Source organism: Balaenoptera ricei, chromosome X (assembly GCF_028023285.1).
Source record: "Balaenoptera ricei isolate mBalRic1 chromosome X, mBalRic1.hap2, whole genome shotgun sequence".
Taxonomy (NCBI): domain Eukaryota; kingdom Metazoa; phylum Chordata; class Mammalia; order Artiodactyla; family Balaenopteridae; genus Balaenoptera; species Balaenoptera ricei.
In genome coordinates, this window is record NC_082660.1 from 25,588,825 (window position 1) to 25,606,753 (window position 17,929).

The following is a 17,929-nucleotide window of genomic DNA, read 5'->3' on the forward strand; positions in this document are numbered from 1 at the left end:
GATGACACAGGTCAGGGCCAGCAGGTGGGAGTGTGGGCAGGAAGGCAGGCAATGAGGGCAGCTGGGGGAGGGACAAGGAGATGCTGTGAGCACCTTCAGCGGGGAGATTTCTCCCTGGCTTTAACCAAGGCCACCTCTGCAGGTTTCTGTGAGGTCACTGCACTAGGACCCAAAGGGCTCCTTTTCTGATCAGCCTGTCCCCTGAGACCCCTGCAGAGAAGTCAGTGTGCCTTGGGCTGGCAGGTCTAGGCTCTGTGTGGTCCCCTCTATAATCCTCTCAGTTCACATTTAGGATCATTCTGTCAACTGTTGGCAGGGCCCGGCCATCCTCCCCTTTACCGCTCTGAAGCTAAACTCCTTCCACCAATGGCCTTCCCTCCCTAAACCCCACCCCCCACCCCAGGAGGAAATGAGGGAGAGCCTTAGCAGGCCACCCCTGCTGGGGCCTTCCAGAGCTGACAACAGGAGCAGGGTTTGATGGGACCCCCCTTTGTTAGGGTTTTCAGTCGTCGCTCATGTCGCCACCCCCACCAGGCCAAGCCGCCCCCCCCACCCCGGCCCCCGCCGGAGATTGACAGCCCTGCCCGGGGCCTCCCAGGGTGGACCACAGGGACAGAAAGTGTGTGTGCCGGGTTGAGCGTGCCTTCAGTCCGCGCTCAGTCTCCTCTCCTTGACGCCAAATAAAGCCTGGGATGTTTTCCTCTGTTGATCTGAGACCACCAGCCTCAGATCAACGTCTTCATTCCCTGAGACCCCGAGACAGAACTGACAGTGCGTTGGACCTAACTGTTATGCCGCTAGCCTTTTAGCACGCGGCGAATTGGAGCGGGGGTTCTATGATGTCTCCTTTGCTCTAAGGAGGCATGTTCCTGCAATTCTAAGCATCCCCCTTTCACTCTCAGCATCTCCTCTCCCCTCCAGAGACCTGAGACCCTGGAGGTGGAAGTCACTCAGTACCTCATGGTGACAGCTCTGCCCTGGGTTTCCCAGGAGTGAAAGCGGTGGCGGGGCTCTGTGCGGGTCCCTCTATTCTGGGGTGGGTTGTCGCGTCATTCCTCAAGGTGGAGGCATGGAGTAGGGTGTCCTCCTCTTGGCTGCTTCTTTAAAGGCTTCCTGGGAAATACTAACTCTCTGAAAGCTCTGAGCTGTTTCCCTGCAAACCTTGCAGAAAATGGATGAGTCCCAGGCTACATACCAGACGGGAAAGTTGCAGTGTAAGGCGGGGTCCCAGGACACGTGGTGGGCTGTAAAAGAAAAGGCACATTGGCCCATAGCGTTTGTTCGCCAGCCATACTTAGACTTTGGGGAACCTTCTACTCTAAAAGATCTACTTTCTGAGGAGAAGAGGCTAAGCTACAGGATTTTGTGAGACCTAGCTCTTTTATATTATCTAACATTACTCAGTCCAGTGTGGTCACTTTTATTTTTTGACCCTCATTCATACTAAGAAATATATTTATATCTCTAACAAGTGTGTGTGTATATGCATTTTTTCATGAACGAATACCTACCCTTGTTAAGTGTGATTCATTCTTTCCATTCCTTACGTTTCATCATAATATTAATTTTTTTAAAAGGTCAGTCCTGATCCTCTAAAGAGGTTTCAGGTGGTTATTGCACAGCCTCTGGACTCATTCTGTTTCAAGCAACACCAAACTTTGGTGCCATCCTGGCCCGTGGGCTCTGAAATGCTGCCTCAGGTTCCTTCAGGGAAGCAGTGGAGAGTCATGGTCCCAGAGCACAGTGGAAGAATCCAGGGCTCAAGTTTAAAGGCTTTTCTCTAATCAATCCTGTCATCTGCCTCTCTTGCAGGCTACAGACCTGTCTCGAATTCAGGGCATCCCCCTACCTGCCCACACTCAGGTTCTAGTTCAGTGGAGATTTACTGTCCCTCAGGGATTATTTAGTTTTGTGTTTTTGCTTTTGTTAATGTTTTCTCTTTATTCCTTCTGTAATTTTTCCATGGTTGATTTTGGGTACAGGAAACAGTAGCCCATGTTTGATTGTCATCAGCTGCTATGGATAAGGTACTAAATCTGTAAATGAATTAAGGAAAATCGATATTCTTACAATATCTGTGCCTCACGAATACACATAACATACTATTCTGGTTGAGACTTCTTTTTCCTAAGTCAGTCAGGAAATTCTTCTTATTGCCTCCATGTAGATTATATACATTTTTGTATGGTTTCTTTCTAGGTATGTTTTTTATATTATTGCTTTAGTCTCTGGTGTATTTTCTTTTTTTTTTTTTTTCCTTTTTTTTGATTTTTTTTAACATCTTTATTGGAGTAGAATTGCTTCACAATGGTGTGTTAGTTTCTGCTTTATAACAAAGTGAATCAGTTATACATATATCCCCATATCTCTTCCCTCTTGCATCTCCCTCCCTCCCACCCTCCCTATCCCACCCCTCTAGGTGGTCACAAAGCACCGAGCTGATCTCCCTGTGCTAAGCGACTGCTTCCCGCTAGCTCTCTGTTTTACATTTGGTAGTGTATCTATGTCCATGCCACTCTCTCACTTTGTCCCAGCTTACCCTTCCCCCTCCCCGTATCCTCAGGTCCATTCTCTAGTAGGTCTGCATCTTTATTCCCATCTTGCCCCTAGGTTCTTCATGACCATATTTCTTTTTTCTTAGATTCCATATGTATGTGTTAGCATACGGTATTTGTTTTTCTCTTTCTGACTTACTTCGCTCTGTATGACAGACTCTAGGTCCATCCACCTCACTACAAATAACTCAATATGTAGGCTTTTTAAACTAGCTCCTTTTGCTAATCAGTATACATTTAAGTTTCTCTATATCTGTTTGTGGTTTGAAATGTCATTTCTCTTCATGGCTGAATAGCATTCCATCATGTGGACTACCACAGTTTGTTTACCCATTCATCTGCTGAAGGTCATCTTGGTTGATTTCAGTTTTTGGCAACTATGAATTTGTGTACTCTTAACATTGGTTTGAAGGCTTTCGGATGGACATAAGTTTTCAACTTCTTTGAGTAAATACCTAGGCGTTTAATTGCTAGATCATATGATAAGATTATGTTTAGCTTAAAAGAAACTTCCAGCCAGTTTCCAGACAGTGTGTCTCTATCACTTTGCATTCCCTTTAGCACTGAATGAGAGTTCCTATTGGTCCCCATCCTTGCCAGCATTTGGTATTGTCAGGTGTTTGTTTTTGTTTTAGCCATATTAATAGGTATCTCATTGTTGTTTAAATCCCAAACTCCCTGAAGACCTGTGATGTTGATCGTCTTTTCGTATGCTATTTGCCATCTGTGTATATTTTTGGTGAGGCGTCTGTTCAGCTCTTTTCACCACTGTTAAATTGACGTTTTTGTTTTCTTATTGTTGAGTTTTTTAAGAGTTCATTGTATATTTTTGATTCATGTTTATTATCAGATATGTGTCTTACAATTATTTTTTCCCAGTCTGCGGCTTGTCTTTTCATTCTCTTAATAGTACCTTTTACAGAGTAGAAGTTTTTAATTTTAATGAAGTTCAGCTTATCATTTTTCTCTTTCATGGATTGTGCTTTTGGTGTTGCGTCTAAAATCTGGTTGCCAAACCCAAGATTTTCTCCTATATTTCCTTCTGTTTTTGTTTTGTTTTGTTTTGTTTTCCCACTCCGCATGGCAGGCAGGATCTTAGTTCCCTGACCAAGGATCAAACCCATGCCCCCTGCCGTGGAAGTGCAGTCTTAACCACTGGACCATGAGGGAAGGCCCGGGCTTTTTTTAAATTTTGAGTTTTCCATTTAGGTCTGTGATCCATTTTGAGTTAATTATTTTGAAACATGTAAAGTCTGTATCAACATTCTTTTTTGTTGTATGCGCATGTCTAGTTGTCCCAGCACTGTGAGTTAAAAGACTCCTTTCTCTATTGAATTGCCTTTGCTCCTTTGTTAAAGATCAGTTGACTGTATGAGGGGTCTATTTCTAGGTTTTCTATTCTGTGCCTTGGTCTATTTGTCTCTTCTTTTGCTAATAGTATGTGGTCTTGATTATTGTAGCTTTAAAGTCCGTTTTGAAATCCAGTAATATCAGTTCTCTGACTTTGATCTTCTTCGGTATTGATTTGAGTTGGTTATTATGGATCTTTTCATTTTTTATATAAACTTTAGAGTGGTTGTTGCTATCTACAAAATAACTTGCTGGAGTTTTGAGCAGAATTGTATTGAGTGTATAAATCAAGTTGGGAGTAACTGACATCTCAACAATCTTGCATCCTCCTATCCATGAACATGGAGTGTTTCTCTATTTATTTAGATCTTCTTTAATTTTTTTCAGTGACGTTTGTATTTCTCATATAAATCTTATACGTATATTTTTAAGAATTATTTATAATCAATCTTTTTTTGGTGCTAATGTAAATGGCATTAGGTTTTTCAATTGCAAATTCCATTTGTTTATTGGACAACAATTGACTGTTGAGTATTAACCTTGGCTTATTAATACCAGGAGTTTTCTTGTTGTTGATTATTTGAGATTTCCTACATAGACAGTTAGGTCATCTGTGAGAAAAAAACAGCATTTACACTTGACTGCTCTCATCTGGAACCTCCTGTCTTTCTCACCCCTTGTTTTAACTTGTCATTTATTTAGGTCTTAGAGTGTGTCTCACCATCTTCTTGATATGGCGGCAGCTCCTAGGCTCTAAAGTTCTGTGCACAGTGGCTCAGTCTTCTTTTTCTTACCATCCCCAGTTCTGCCATGGAGCCTTCCGAAGAGTAGATGCTCAATTAATGGTTGGGAATAAGAGTGGCAACGATAAGGAGGTCTACTTTATTATTGTTTAATTTCTCTCACAATCTTGAATAATCTAAGAAAACATCTTTCAATTTTACAAAAAGAAGCACTAAAAGAATAAACCAAACCAAAAATGTACCACCATTTACTCTTTTTCTTTTCTTTTTTTACTGGACCCACATTATTTAACTGCCGAGTCTATTCACAGTTCCATGGAAATCCCTCTTCCATTGCTGTGTTTTCTTGTTCGAGGTCATAAAAAAAATGGAAGGTTTCTAAATTTGTTTTATAAAATATCAAAACTTTAACTTGTACCTGATGAAAGTAATGAATGTGTGATCCATACTGTCACCAGCAGAATGGCGATTTCCTTGGTTCTTGCCCTCCCAAAGAGGAAGAATTCAATCGAGAGGCGTAGAGCAGTTTTAAGTAGCAAGAGTTCAGTTAAGCAGAGCAAAAGTACACTCCCGAGAAAGCAGGAGCGCGGGCTGTCTGGAAACCAGAAGCAGCCCCGCAGTGGGGTAGGGCCGTGTTTTGTAGAGTGGTGGTCCCTCCCTGTGTCCTGTGTTATTTGACTGACAAATCGATTGACAGCTTTAGGTTATGTAACTTTCCTGCTAGTAGGCAGGCACTTACCCATAAGCACCCAAGCAGAACCCATGGGGTGGGGCGGGGAAGCAAACGCCGCAATGCTCAGTTATTACAAATGAGGCATAATGAACCCTGGGTTACCCTGAGTCACCTTTTAGGTCTTGGTGCGCCTGCGTCAACCTGTGCTGGCGGTTTTGTCTTGCTTGGTCCTGGTATGGCTGGAAACCTAGCAGTGGTCCTTGACCACGAGAGGGAGGATCTCTGGGCATGCTCCAACCACCGGTGTCCAGGTAGGGGAGGGAAAGACGAACCGTCCAGGATGGGGCAGGCCCGCTCATCTGTGACTCGCTATCCTCATCTTGGCTCTGGGCACCCTCTTCAGATCCTGGGCATGAAACCCCTGCATCACGAGAGCTAGTGGCTGGGGCTCCCTGAGGCTCCCGGCGAGCGCCAGCAGCACGGGAGCTCGGGGGAGTACCCCGAGAAACAGAAGCGGGGGAGGAGGGCGACTCTTCTATCTCTGCTGCTGCCGCCGCCGCTGCCGCCGCCTCAGTGGCCTGGGCACCCTCGAGACTCTGAGTCTCCCCCCGGGCCTGGTGGCGTCTCTCGCGGGCACGGCGCTTCCGCTTCTGGCCCCGAGGCACGATGACACAGGTCAGGGCCAGCAGGCGGGAGTGTGGGCAGGAAGGCAGGCAATGAGGGCCCCTGGGGGAGGGACAAGGAGATGCTGTGAGCACCTTCAGCGGGGAGATTCCTCCCTGGCTTTAACCAAGGCCGCCTCTGCAGGGTCCTTGAGGGCACTGCTCGAGGACCCACAGGGCTCCCGTTCTCCTGCTCCGCCTGTCCCCTGAGACCCCTGTGGAGGACGGTAGAGTAAGCCTTGGGCTACAGGCTGCCAGCCTACCTGAGTGTCCCTGGGGTGACAGAAGGGGCTGCCAGTGGGACCTTCCGCGTTCTAGGGCGGGGAGTCTGCTCAGTTCATCTTCAGGATCTTTAGGTGGACGGCAGCCAGGGCCTGGGCTTCCTCCTCTCTGTTGCTCTGCAGTTGACACCTCAGTGGTCCCGGGGACCCATGAGGAGGAAGTGAGGGGTGCCCCAGCTCACCGCCCTGACAGGGGGAACACAGTGCTGACAGCTCTGTGGAGTCCTTTCTATCCTGGGATCACTGGGTCCTCAGTCCCTATTCAGTGCTCTCAGTTGGCTTCACGTAGGGCCTGGGACCCACCCTTCTGCCCTCTAATGGCTTTACCTTCAGGCTAAGGATCTCACCTCCCTTAGACCTGACGTAAAGGAGCCTCGGCCCGACTGCCCTGTCCTGAGCCTTCAAGTGCTGAAAGCAGGGGCAAGGCTAGACTCTTTGTCGTCCCCACAGCTCAGGGGGTGGGGCATGTTCCCCTTAGTCGTCACTCAGCGTTCTCAGTTTGACTCCTGGGAAGGCCTGTGGCTCCTCTCTCTTTACCTGAGGACATGTGCTCGTAGAAAGGCCCACAGCTCTCTGAGACCCAACAGAAGGAAGTGAGGGTAGCCTGATTTCCCACATCTACCTGTGGTCTCTGAAGGCAGAAAGCTGTGGCAGGCAAATCCAGGCCTTATTATGGTTGGCCGCACCAGTCCTCACTCAGCCTCCTCCGTTTGACTCCTGGGAAGACCTATAATTTCTCGCTCTCTTCACCTATTAACTGTCCTCACTTCTCTGTCACCCTGGGAGGAGTTAAGGGTTGCCTCTGCTCGGCCTGACATCTATCCAGGCGTCTCCCAGGACTGACGGCAGGGAAGAGATGATGTGCTGCCCCCATTGTTATGGTTTTCCTGCTCCACTCCAGCCTTAGGTCCTCACCCCAACTCCTAGCACAACCTGGAAATTTCCCCTATGCTGAGTCAGCCAGCCTCAGAGCAAAGTCCTCACCACCCTGAGTCCCCAGAAGTAGAAGTCACAGTAGGCCACATGCAGCCACAGCTCTCTCTGAGGGGCTTCTGAGGACTAACAGCAGAGGGCAAGATTCTCCGGGCTCCACTCTTCTGGGGTTTGTGACCTCAATAGTCCTCACTGTGCCAGGATCTGGGACTCTTCCCTCTACTGACCTGAGCCCTCCAGAGCTGGAAGCAAGTGGGTGACACATCGAACTACCCCTGCCTGGGGCTTCCCAGGGCCGAAAGGGTGGTGGGGCTCTGTGTTCCTCTCTCTTTTCGGTTGGGCGTTCCCCTTGGTCCTCACTCAAGAGTCCTTACACTGACTCTTCCCGTGACCTAGAGAGGCCTGTCCTCTCATACTACAGCCTTTAATTCCCTGAGACCACCTAGGAGGATGTGAGGGTTGCCTCACGTGGGCATGACTGCCTGTGGTCACTCATGGCCGACAGTAAGGGAGGGATTCTGTGGCGTCCCCACTTTTATGATTTGGGTGGTTCCCTCAGTCCTCATGGTCCTCTGCTTGACTCTTGGCAGGACCTGGAACTCCTCCCTGTGCGAACGTGAGGCTGGCCCCTGAGACCAAGTGCCTCATCTACCGGAGATGCTCTAAAAGGAAACGTGTGGGGCGCATCATGCCAACATTCCTGGATTTGCCGAGGGGAGGTATCCAGTGGCAGGGCTCTGTTCTAGGTGGAGTCCCTTTATCCTCATTTAGAGTCACTAGATTTCCAGTCTCTACTGAGTGAGGCTGTTCCCAATAGACCAAGGCCCTCGCCTCCCTGAGACCACTCCCAGTGGAAAGAGGGGGCACGTCAGCCAGAAAGCTTTGTCCTGGGCCGCCTGGGGCTGACATCAGGGGTGGGACTCTGCATTCTCCTCTGTTCTGGAGTGAGTGGTCCCCTTGCTCCTCATTCAGGGTCCTCATCGTGATGCCTGACCAGACCCAGGACTCCGCCCTCCACTCCCCTGAAGCTGTGCTCCTCAGAACAAAGGCGTTACCTTCTTGGAAATTCGGAATTGGAAGTCAGGATGAACCAGATCTGTCCAAAGCTGTTGGGGTCTTCTGAGGAGCAGGATTTTACAAGGCCCCACTCTTCTGGAGTCAGTGGCCCCTCAGTCCTAACTCAGGTTTCTTACCTTGACTTCAGGTAGCATATGGGACTCCAGCCTCCCTGCTGACTGTCTGCCTGCCAGCCTCAGGCCAAGGCTTTCACCTTCCTGAGACACCAGAAGGGGAGGTAAGAGACCTGTTCCCTGGCTACCCCTGCCGGGGGCCTCTGTGTGGTCCCCTTTGTTATGGGGAGTCCACTCATCAGCACCCAGTGTCCTCACCCTGAATCAAATTAAGGCCTGTTAGGATCCCCTACTTGGGCAGGATTGGAGATGCTGCCACAAGACCAAGGAACTCGCCTCCCTGAGAACCTCTCCACCCTTGCCCCGGAGGAAAAGAAGGGGTACCTTCAGACACACAGCTCTGCCCATGGCCACACAAGGGAGAAAGCAGGGTACACTTTGTGGGGCCCCCTTCTCTTCTAAGGTCCTCACCTTGAATAACTATCAGAGGCTGGGACTCCTCCCTCCACTGACCTGAGGACACAGCTCTTAAACCAAGGCTTTTATGTCCCTGAGAAACTTGAAGAGTAAGTAAATGAGGAGATGCTGATCTTTTCAGGTTATCTGGCATTGCATATGTAGAAGACCCCATTGTCACCGAATATTTTTTTTTTATTCATACCATCCACTTATTCAGCGTTACTATTACTGTGTTCCAAAACAGTGCTTTGGGAACAGGGCCCCTTTTATCCCATGAGATACATTTTGGAGTGGTGAGAAGAAAAATGAATTAAAAGACATAAGGTCTGGCTTAGGCTGGGAGGAGTGGAAGAGTGTAGGCTCTAGACTATTCCCGACCAGGGGACTAGACCCAGCAAGGTCACTTAATCAGTCTTGTGAACTTGAGAAATTTGCAAGTTATTCACCTATAAAGGGAGTCTGCCAAATCCTATCCTGCATGAATGTTGGAGTGTTATGTACTACATATAAAGCAGTGGCATACTCATTAAGAAATATTGGGTTTTTGATGAATGGCAGTTACGATGTGATTATTATGAACCCCCAAAATACCACCCTCCCATCGGAGTTTATTTTTAATCCAGTAGGTAGCAGAGAATATGCAGTGCACTAGGACAAAAGAAACAAATACTCACAAATGAGAAAGTTTGAAAGAAATAAGGCAAACCACGAATTAAATACCTTTTACTCTATGTTTTCTCCATTTTTTGTTTCCAAATATTTTCTGTGGTCGTCTTTCACGTTTCCATGAAAATCTCTATTGCAGTGCCATGTTTTCTACTTGTGGATCATACAGAGAATATAGATGGTTCGTGAATTTCTTTTACATATACCAAAACTGTAACTTTAGAACTCTTTAAAACAGCAATAAATATGCAAGCAATGTCATGCACGAATTCATATTCTTAAGAAAACACACTATCTATTACAAGATAAAAACATTTGAAAAAACCTAAATAAGTCAATAAATAAGGTATAGAGGTTACTAGTTTAAAACAGGAAGATAAATAAGATCTATACTTTGTTCCCTCCACCCCTACTACTCTGCACTACTTAGGAGCTTGACTGCTCCCTTCCAAAACAAAGTGAACAAACTGCCCGCGGCCTCCCTCCCTAGATGTGGGAGGAGCTGCGGGGCCTTGGCCCTGGAAGTGCACTGCCCTCGGCCACAGCTGCAGCCCTGGCCGCGGCTCTCACTCCTGCTCTCTCTTCCTCATCTTGCAGAGCCTCCTCATAGAGATCTGGGAAGGCACTGGGGACGGTACCAGCGATCTTGGCCACAAACTCCAGCACTTTCATCTTGCTGGTTTCAGCCAGGGCTCTCGGGCCCCACAGGAACTCATAGCGCGGAGGATCGCTGTTGGGCACCTGGCGGTACGTCAGGTACTTCTGCTGCACGAAATCTTCGCTGATGAGCCTCCTGGGCTCCCCAAAGATCGAGTGCCTCCTCCCAGCATACAACCCCAACGCATTGAGGAATTCCCAGATCTCCTCCTCGGTGGCACGGTTGCCCTTCTTGAAGATCATGCCCAGGAGGCTCATCAGGAGACCGGACGTGGGCAGCCCCGACTCATCACTCAGACTTCCCGCGCTGGGGAGGGCCAGCTTGCGGATGAGGGCGTAGGAGTGACGGCTGGGGTCGACTTCCTTCAGCTCGAGGCCAAAGACCAGCTCCATGCACTCAGAGGCTCTCCTGAGGATCTCAGGGAAGTGCTTCGTGTACTTCTTGCCGACAGCCTTCAGCATTTCTGCCTGCGGGATGGGCTCGTTCAGCTTGTACTTCTCCAGCAGGACCTGCACCAACATGCTGGCCTTCATGGACAGAGGATCTATGCAAGTGCTGTGAGTGGAAGGTGCTGCCTGGGAGGTACTTGCACTTTCCTCATCTTGGCTCGCCCGGGCACCCTCTTCATATCCTGGGCAGGAAACCCCTGCATCACGAGAGCTAGTGGCTGGGGCTCCCTGAGGCTCCCGGCGAGCGCCAGCAGCACGGGAGCTCGGGGGAGTACCCCGAGAAACAGAAGCGGGGGAGGAGGGCGACTCTTCTATCTCTGCTGCCGCCGCCGCTGCCGCCGCCTCAGTGGCCTGGGCACCCTTGAGACTCTGAGTCTCCCCCCGGGCCTGGTGGCGTCTCTCGCGGGCACGGCGCTTCCGCTTCTGGCCCCGAGGCATGATGACACAGGTCAGGGCCAGCAGGCGGGAGTGTGGGCAGGAAGGCAGGCAATGAGGGCACCTGGGGGAGGGACAAGGAGATGCTGTGAGCACCTTCAGCGGGGAGATTCCTCCCTGGCTTTAACCAAGGCCGCCTCTGCAGGGTCCTTGAGGGCACTGCTCGAGGACCCACAGGGCTCCCGTTCTCCTGCTCCGCCTGTCCCCTGAGACCCCTGTGGAGGACGGTAGAGTGAGCCTTGGGGCACAGCCAGCCAGCCCTGCCTGGGCGGTACGGGGGTGACAGTGGGGGCTGGCAGGGGAGGTAGGTCCTCGCGGTTCCCATTCAGAGTCAGGATGACAGTTGCTGGCAAGACTCCCCCACCACCCCCACCCCCACCCCATCCCGTCTGCTGCTCTGAAGTTGACACCACCACCTTCCATGACACCCAGGAGGAGGAAAGGAGGGAGCGTTCAGCCCACCACCGAAGGGTCCTGGGACCCTCCCTTCTGCTGCCCGGTGATGGCCCCTTCAGAACAAAGCTCTAACCTCCCTTGGACCTGGCAGAGGAAACGACGGGCGGTCTCAGCCTGACAGTCCTTTCTTGGGAGTTTACGGGTTGGCAGGAGGGGACAGGCCATATTCTCTCTCGTCCCTTCTCTTCGGGGTGGGTGGCTCCCTTAGTCCTCACTCGGGGCCCTCCCTGGACGGCCGGTGCAGCCTGGAGCTCCCCTCTTGCCCCGAGGGCCGTGTGCTCGCACCAGTGCCGGCACCTCCTTGAGTCTCATTAGGAGGCAGTGAGGGTGAGCACGCGGCCGCATGTGGCCGAGTTTTACCAAGCCTGCAGCGTGCGGCAGACAGGTCGAGGCCCTGTGGTTGGCGGCCCCACTGGTCCTCACTCAAGGGCTTGGGCTGACTCTTGGGAGTGCTCAGGGACGCGCCTTCTGCTGGCCCGCACCTCCCCTCTCAGACAGCAGCCCTCCCTTCTCCGTGTGTGGCCAGAAGGAAGCGGCTGACAACAGGGGAGGGGTTCTGAGGTGCCCTTGCGACGGGGAGGACGGTCCTCACCCTGACTCCTCCCGTGCCCTGGAAATCCTCCCTCTGCTGACCTGCGGCCAGCCCCTCAGAACAAGGCCCCCTCCTCCCTGAGTCTCCCGCGTCCGTCCGTCCGTCCGCCCGTCCGCCCGCGTTCGCACTGGGGGAGCCCCTCCGTCTTGAGACCTGCCCGGAGGCTCCCAGGCTGACGTCAGGGGCGGGGTCCGCGTGGCCGCCATTCTGGGGTGTGGAGCCCCTCGGTCCCCACGAGGGTCCCGTCCTTCACTGCACAGGGCCTGGGGCGCTCCCTCTACTGAGCTGAGCCAGGGTCTACCAGCCTCAGAGCGAGGCCTTCCTTGCCCGAGACCCCGCGGGGGAAGCGGATGGACTTGGGGCCTAACGGCCAGGCCCGAGCCTCTCGGGCCGAGAGCAGGGGCGGGGTGGGCGGGGCCTGCGTGGCCGCCTCTTTGCGGAGGGAAAGGGGATTGGGGGTGTCGGGGGCGTGTCCCCGCACTTCTAACTGGGGTCACCTCACACCTTGACACCTGACGAGACGTGGGACTCCTCCCGCGACTCACCCTCGCAGGACGGCAGCTCTCAAAAATGGCCTCGCCCCCGCAGCGTGGTTAGGAGGACGTCACTTCCGGTCATGCGCATCTGGGCTCCAGGAGGACAGCAGGGGCGGGGCCTGGGCGGGGCGGACCCCGGCCCAGGCGGGGCGGGGCGGGGCGGGGCGGGGCGGGAGGTGTGGGGTGGTGCCGGCGGAGCTTCCCGCAGGACTGGCACGTGGGCCTTTCATTGACTCTCGGCAGGTCCTGGGACTTTTCCCTCTGCTGAGCTGAGTCAGCAGGCGTCACACCTTGGCTCTCATTTCTGTCGGCACCCCCAGCCGGAAGTATCTGGGGGCCTGAGCCTCACGGCCATGCCTGGGTCCCCCGAGACTGACAGTGAGGCCTCTTTGGGGCCCCCTGTTCTATGGTGGATGCTGCTCTCAATCCCCTCTCAGTGTCTTCTCTTGACTCCCTGTAGGTGCTGGGCTACCTCCCGTCTGCTGACCTGAGGCCAAGGCCTCGCATCAAAGACATCAGCTCCCTGAGACTGCTGGTGTGAAGTGCAGGCACACCTCATCTGGACACTTCTGCCTGGAGCCTCCCAGAGATGGCTGGTGCAGGTAAGATGAGCTGAGGGGAAAGGAGGCGAGACTCTCTTCTGTGGTTTGGAGCCCGTCAGGTCTCACTCAAGGTCCTCACACTGACTGCTGGCAGGGCCTGCGATTCCATCCTTCTCTGGTATGACTCCATCCCTGTCCCCAACCATGCCCCACAGAATCCCAGAGGAGTTAGTGGAGGGGCTCCTTAGCCTGACAGTTCTCACTGTGGTCTCTCTTTGTTGACATCAGGGGCATTGCCCAAAAGTTCAGAAATGAATTTCTGTCCTTTTGTACAACTGCTGTGTTACTTGCTATTCTCTCTGAGTCCGTGTGTGATAGTCTATTAAGATGATCATTTAAAAAGGCCAGTTGTCATCCACTAACAAAGTTTCATTCTCCCTTTTATAGTTTCTCCTGGATTGAGTTTAGTAAACAGCAGCCCAAGTCTGGTAGCCATCTTGGAAGCTACATATGAGGCAGTGTATTAGCATGTTCAGACTGCTGTAACAAAATACCACAGGCTGGATGTCTTAACAACAGAAATTTATTTTCTCACAGTTCTAGAGGCTAGTAGTTCCCAATAGAGGTGCTGGCCGACTCAATTTCTGGTAAGAGCTCTCCTTCTGGCTTTTTGCTGTGTCCTCACAGGGACTCTTCTCTGTAAATACACAGAAAGAGAATGATATCTGGTGTCAATTCCTCTTCCTGTAAGGACATCAGCCTTATTGGATTAGCGCCCCACCCTTATGTCTTCATTTAACCTTAATAACCTCCCTAAAGACCCTGTCTCCAAATACAGTCACAGTGGTGGATTAGGGCTTCAGCATATGAATTTGCGGGGGTGGGGAGGGCACAATTCAGTCCATACCACGTGGTAAATCTGTAAATAAGGAGAATTGGCATATTTACAATATTCTTTTCCCCATGAATAAACATAGTGTACTTCTTTATTTATTTGGGGTTTCTTTTTCTATCAGTACATTTTTATAGTTGTCTACAAAAAGATCATGTACATTTTTGTTAAGTTTCCTTTTAGGTTTTGCATGTTGCTGCTGTTGTTATGGGAGTATTTTCTATTAATTATTCTAATTAGCTATTGATTTTGTGTGGCTAGGCTCCTGATTTTGGTATAGTAATCTTATATACAACAGCTTTTGGAGTCTCTTGTTCATTTGAGTATTTTGTGCACTGGTTCCTTGGGATTTTCTAATTTTGGGTTATATTGTTACCATTTATTATCTCTGTCTTTTCAATATTCCTTCCCCTTATTTATTTCAGTATTCTTGTTCCTCTAGTTATGTATTCCAGCCCACTTTTAAACAGTAGATACAGTACCACAATATCTGTGTCTTTGTCCTCACTTTGATGGGAATGCTTCTAACATTTCACATTTATCTAAGTTTGCTGTAGATTTTAGGAAATGAAAATTCTCTTCAAATGTTATTTTACTAAAGGCTTTTTACCATGGTGTTAAGTATTTTTTCAAAGGCTTTTTCTACACCCCTGGACATGATCAAATACATTTTATCCTCTAATCTATTAATATAGAGAAATTCCAGTTGACAGTTTTTTGTAATGTCATAATATCTTTGCATTTCTTGAAGTCAGCCTCTTTACTCACTGCTGTATTGGATATGCCATGAATTTATTTAGGATAGATGCCTCTATGTAAGTGAGCTTAGCTCAAGTGATTTTTTTTCTTGGGGTGTCATTATTTGGTCTCTGTATGAAGGTCAGCACACCTAATAAAATGAATTTAGCAATTTCTCATCAACAGATTACTGGAGAAAGAAAATGTGGTATAAAGATATGATATTTATCATGAACATTTTCATTAGAGAAATTATTAATGGTATACAACCGTACAGAGAAGAGTAAAATGAACCCAATATACCTGACACTCAGAATCAACAATCATCAATAGTTAGAGGTTAAACATAATAGTTAGTGGTAAATATTAATCCAGTTAGCATTTGTTAGGTTTTTACTTCACAGATTTTGAAATTTCTAGACAAGGAATTTAAATAAATTTGAGTACTATTTTAAGAACTCTAATAGGAAAAATAGACAACATGCAAGACTAAATAAGTAATGTTATTAGAGAGAAGGAAACTATAAGAAAGAATCAAAACTAAATGCTAGAAATCAAAAATACAGTAAGAGAATTGAAAAAATACCTTTGACAGGCTCATTAGTAGATGTGACACATGTGAGGAAACAATCAGTAAATCTGAAGATAGGTGAATTGCACCTCCTCAATTGAATCAAAAAGAGAAACAAAGAAGAAAAAAATTAACAGAACACCCAAAAACCATGGGACAATATCAGAAGGTGTAATATACAGATAATTCCAATGCCAGACAGAGAAGAATGGGGGTAGAAATACATTTGAAACAATAGGCCAAGGACTTTCTAACATTAGTGACAGACACCAAAACATAGATCCAGACAGCTCAGAGAACACCAAGATAAATACCAAAACAAACAAACTACACCTGGGCATATCGTATTCACACTGCAGAAAACCAAAGGCAAAGACAACATTTTGAAGAAAGTTGGGGGTGGGAGAGACACGTCTCCTAAAGAGGAAGAAAAATAAAGATTATAGCAAACTCCTCATCAGAAAACATGCAAGCAAGAAGAGAGTGAAGTGAAATCCTTAAAATGTTGAAAGAAAAAGTATCAACTAGAATTCTGTATCCAACAAAAGTAAAAAAAGAGAGAGAGAGAGAGAAGGGGAAATAAAGACTTTCTCAGTCAAACAAACAGACAAAAAAACCCTGAGTCAATTCATTGCCTCATAGGCCTCATAGTAGATCTACTGTGCAAGAAATGTTAAAATAAATTCATTATGTGGAAAGAAAATGATATAGGTCAGAAACTCGGATGAGTATAAAAAAGGAAAAGCATCAGAGAAGGAATAAATGGAGATAAAATGAAATCTTTAACTTTTGTCATTCTTAATTAATTTAAAAATGTTTGTTTTAAGCAGCAATAGTAACAATGGACTAGGTGATTGTAGCACATGGACAAGTGAAATAAACGAGAGCAATGCCACAAGAGACAGGAAGGAATTAGAAATCCTCTGTTACAAAGAATCGGCACTACATGTGAAACAATATGGTATTACTTGAGGGTGGATTAAGATTATTTAGAAATGTGTATTGTAAACCCTAGGAAAACCAGTGAAGAGGTTAAAGAAAAGTATGAATGATATATCAAGAAAAGAGATAAAATAGAATCATATAAAATGCCCAGTTAATACCAGAGAGCATAAAAAAAGGATATAAAAAAGAGAAAATGCAACAAATAGAAAATAGTTATACAAATAGTAGATTTTAGTAAAACTATTGATATATCAATAATCACTTTAAATGTGAATACTCTAAAACACGAGTTAGAAGGCAGAAATTGTCACAGTGGATAAAAAATAAATTAAAAAAGACTCAACTATATGCTATCTATGAGAAACCCATTTGTGTATCAAGACTCTGATAGGTTAAAAGCAAAAGGATGAGGGATTTTAGTACAGTGAAACTCTTCTCTATGATACTGTAATGGGGGATACATAACATTATACATCTGTCAAAATCTATAAGGTCTATACAACACAGAGAGTGACCCTAATGTAAACTATGGACTTTAGTGAATGATAATATATTAATATTAGTTTATTAATTGTAACAAATGTACCACACTTAATGCAAGATGTCAGTAATAGGGAAAACTGTGTGTGTGTGTGTCAGGGTGGGAGTATATGGGAACTAGTGCTTTCGGCTCAATATTTCTGTAAGTCTAAAACTGCTCTAAAAATAATGTCTATTAATTAAAACGAGAGCAAGGAAAATTCACATACATGGTAGACACATAACCAGCTTACTGTAATTGGAATAAATCTATATTGTAATTGAACTAAAGCACTCAAGCAAGAGTCAGCTACAGGAAAAGAAGGAGTCTTTAGATGATGTGATGGATTATCTTGTTAAGAACATACCTCTAAACTGTCTGGTAGATTTCTTTTATCTTCAGCTGACCAAGTCTCAGAATGCTGAGAACCAAGGTGCAGGGAAAGACAGGGCCAGCCAAGAAGCTTAGCAACCTGAGCGCAAAGCGCGTTAAACTTGTTCCTTTCACCAGTACGTGGTGCAGCCAGCCAGATGACACCTTCTGTTACGCTGAAATTAACCTGTTAGGCAAATCTGTATTGAGGAAGCAGGAAGCTAGAAAATGCACCCTTACTTGTGGTCATTTTCAGCGGAATAAAGAACTTTAAGGTTTCTGACATTAACAGATAAATTCTTTTGTTTACTTGGCTGGTGAAAAAAGAATGGTAGACTTGTCAGAGCCTAGCCAGAACTAACTAAAAGTTCAAGTGCACTTATGGTCTCATTATGTGGCCGTTGTGTTGCTACTGTTAATGTATGTTTCTATTAAATAGAAACACATTCATGGGGGCTGTGGTATGAACTAGTATCTGCTCTGATTTTGTTTGAATGGGACTCATCACTGGTTTGTCTCATGATGCATGCTTGTCTAACTTTATTTTAGTTTCTTATATCTCGGTTAGGCATTTCACCTTTGAATTCAACAAAATGCACTTCAGAGTAGACTGTTTAAAAAAAAGTAGAGGGATAGAGACAGATATACCATGATAACAGTAGTCAAAAAAAGCTAAAGTAGCTATATAAATTTCAGCCAAAGCAGATTTCAGAACAAGGAATAATATCAGGGATGTGAAGAGACATTATGTAATAATAAAAGGATCAATTA

The 17,929-nt window shown here is 47.4% G+C and overlaps 1 pseudogene; it reads right to left on the reverse strand.

The window, feature by feature from the left end:
- Window positions 1–9,874: 9,874 nt before the first annotated feature.
- On the reverse strand, window positions 9,875–11,319 carry LOC132357377 (melanoma-associated antigen B4-like; annotated as a pseudogene).
- Window positions 11,320–17,929: the final 6,610 nt, after the last annotated feature.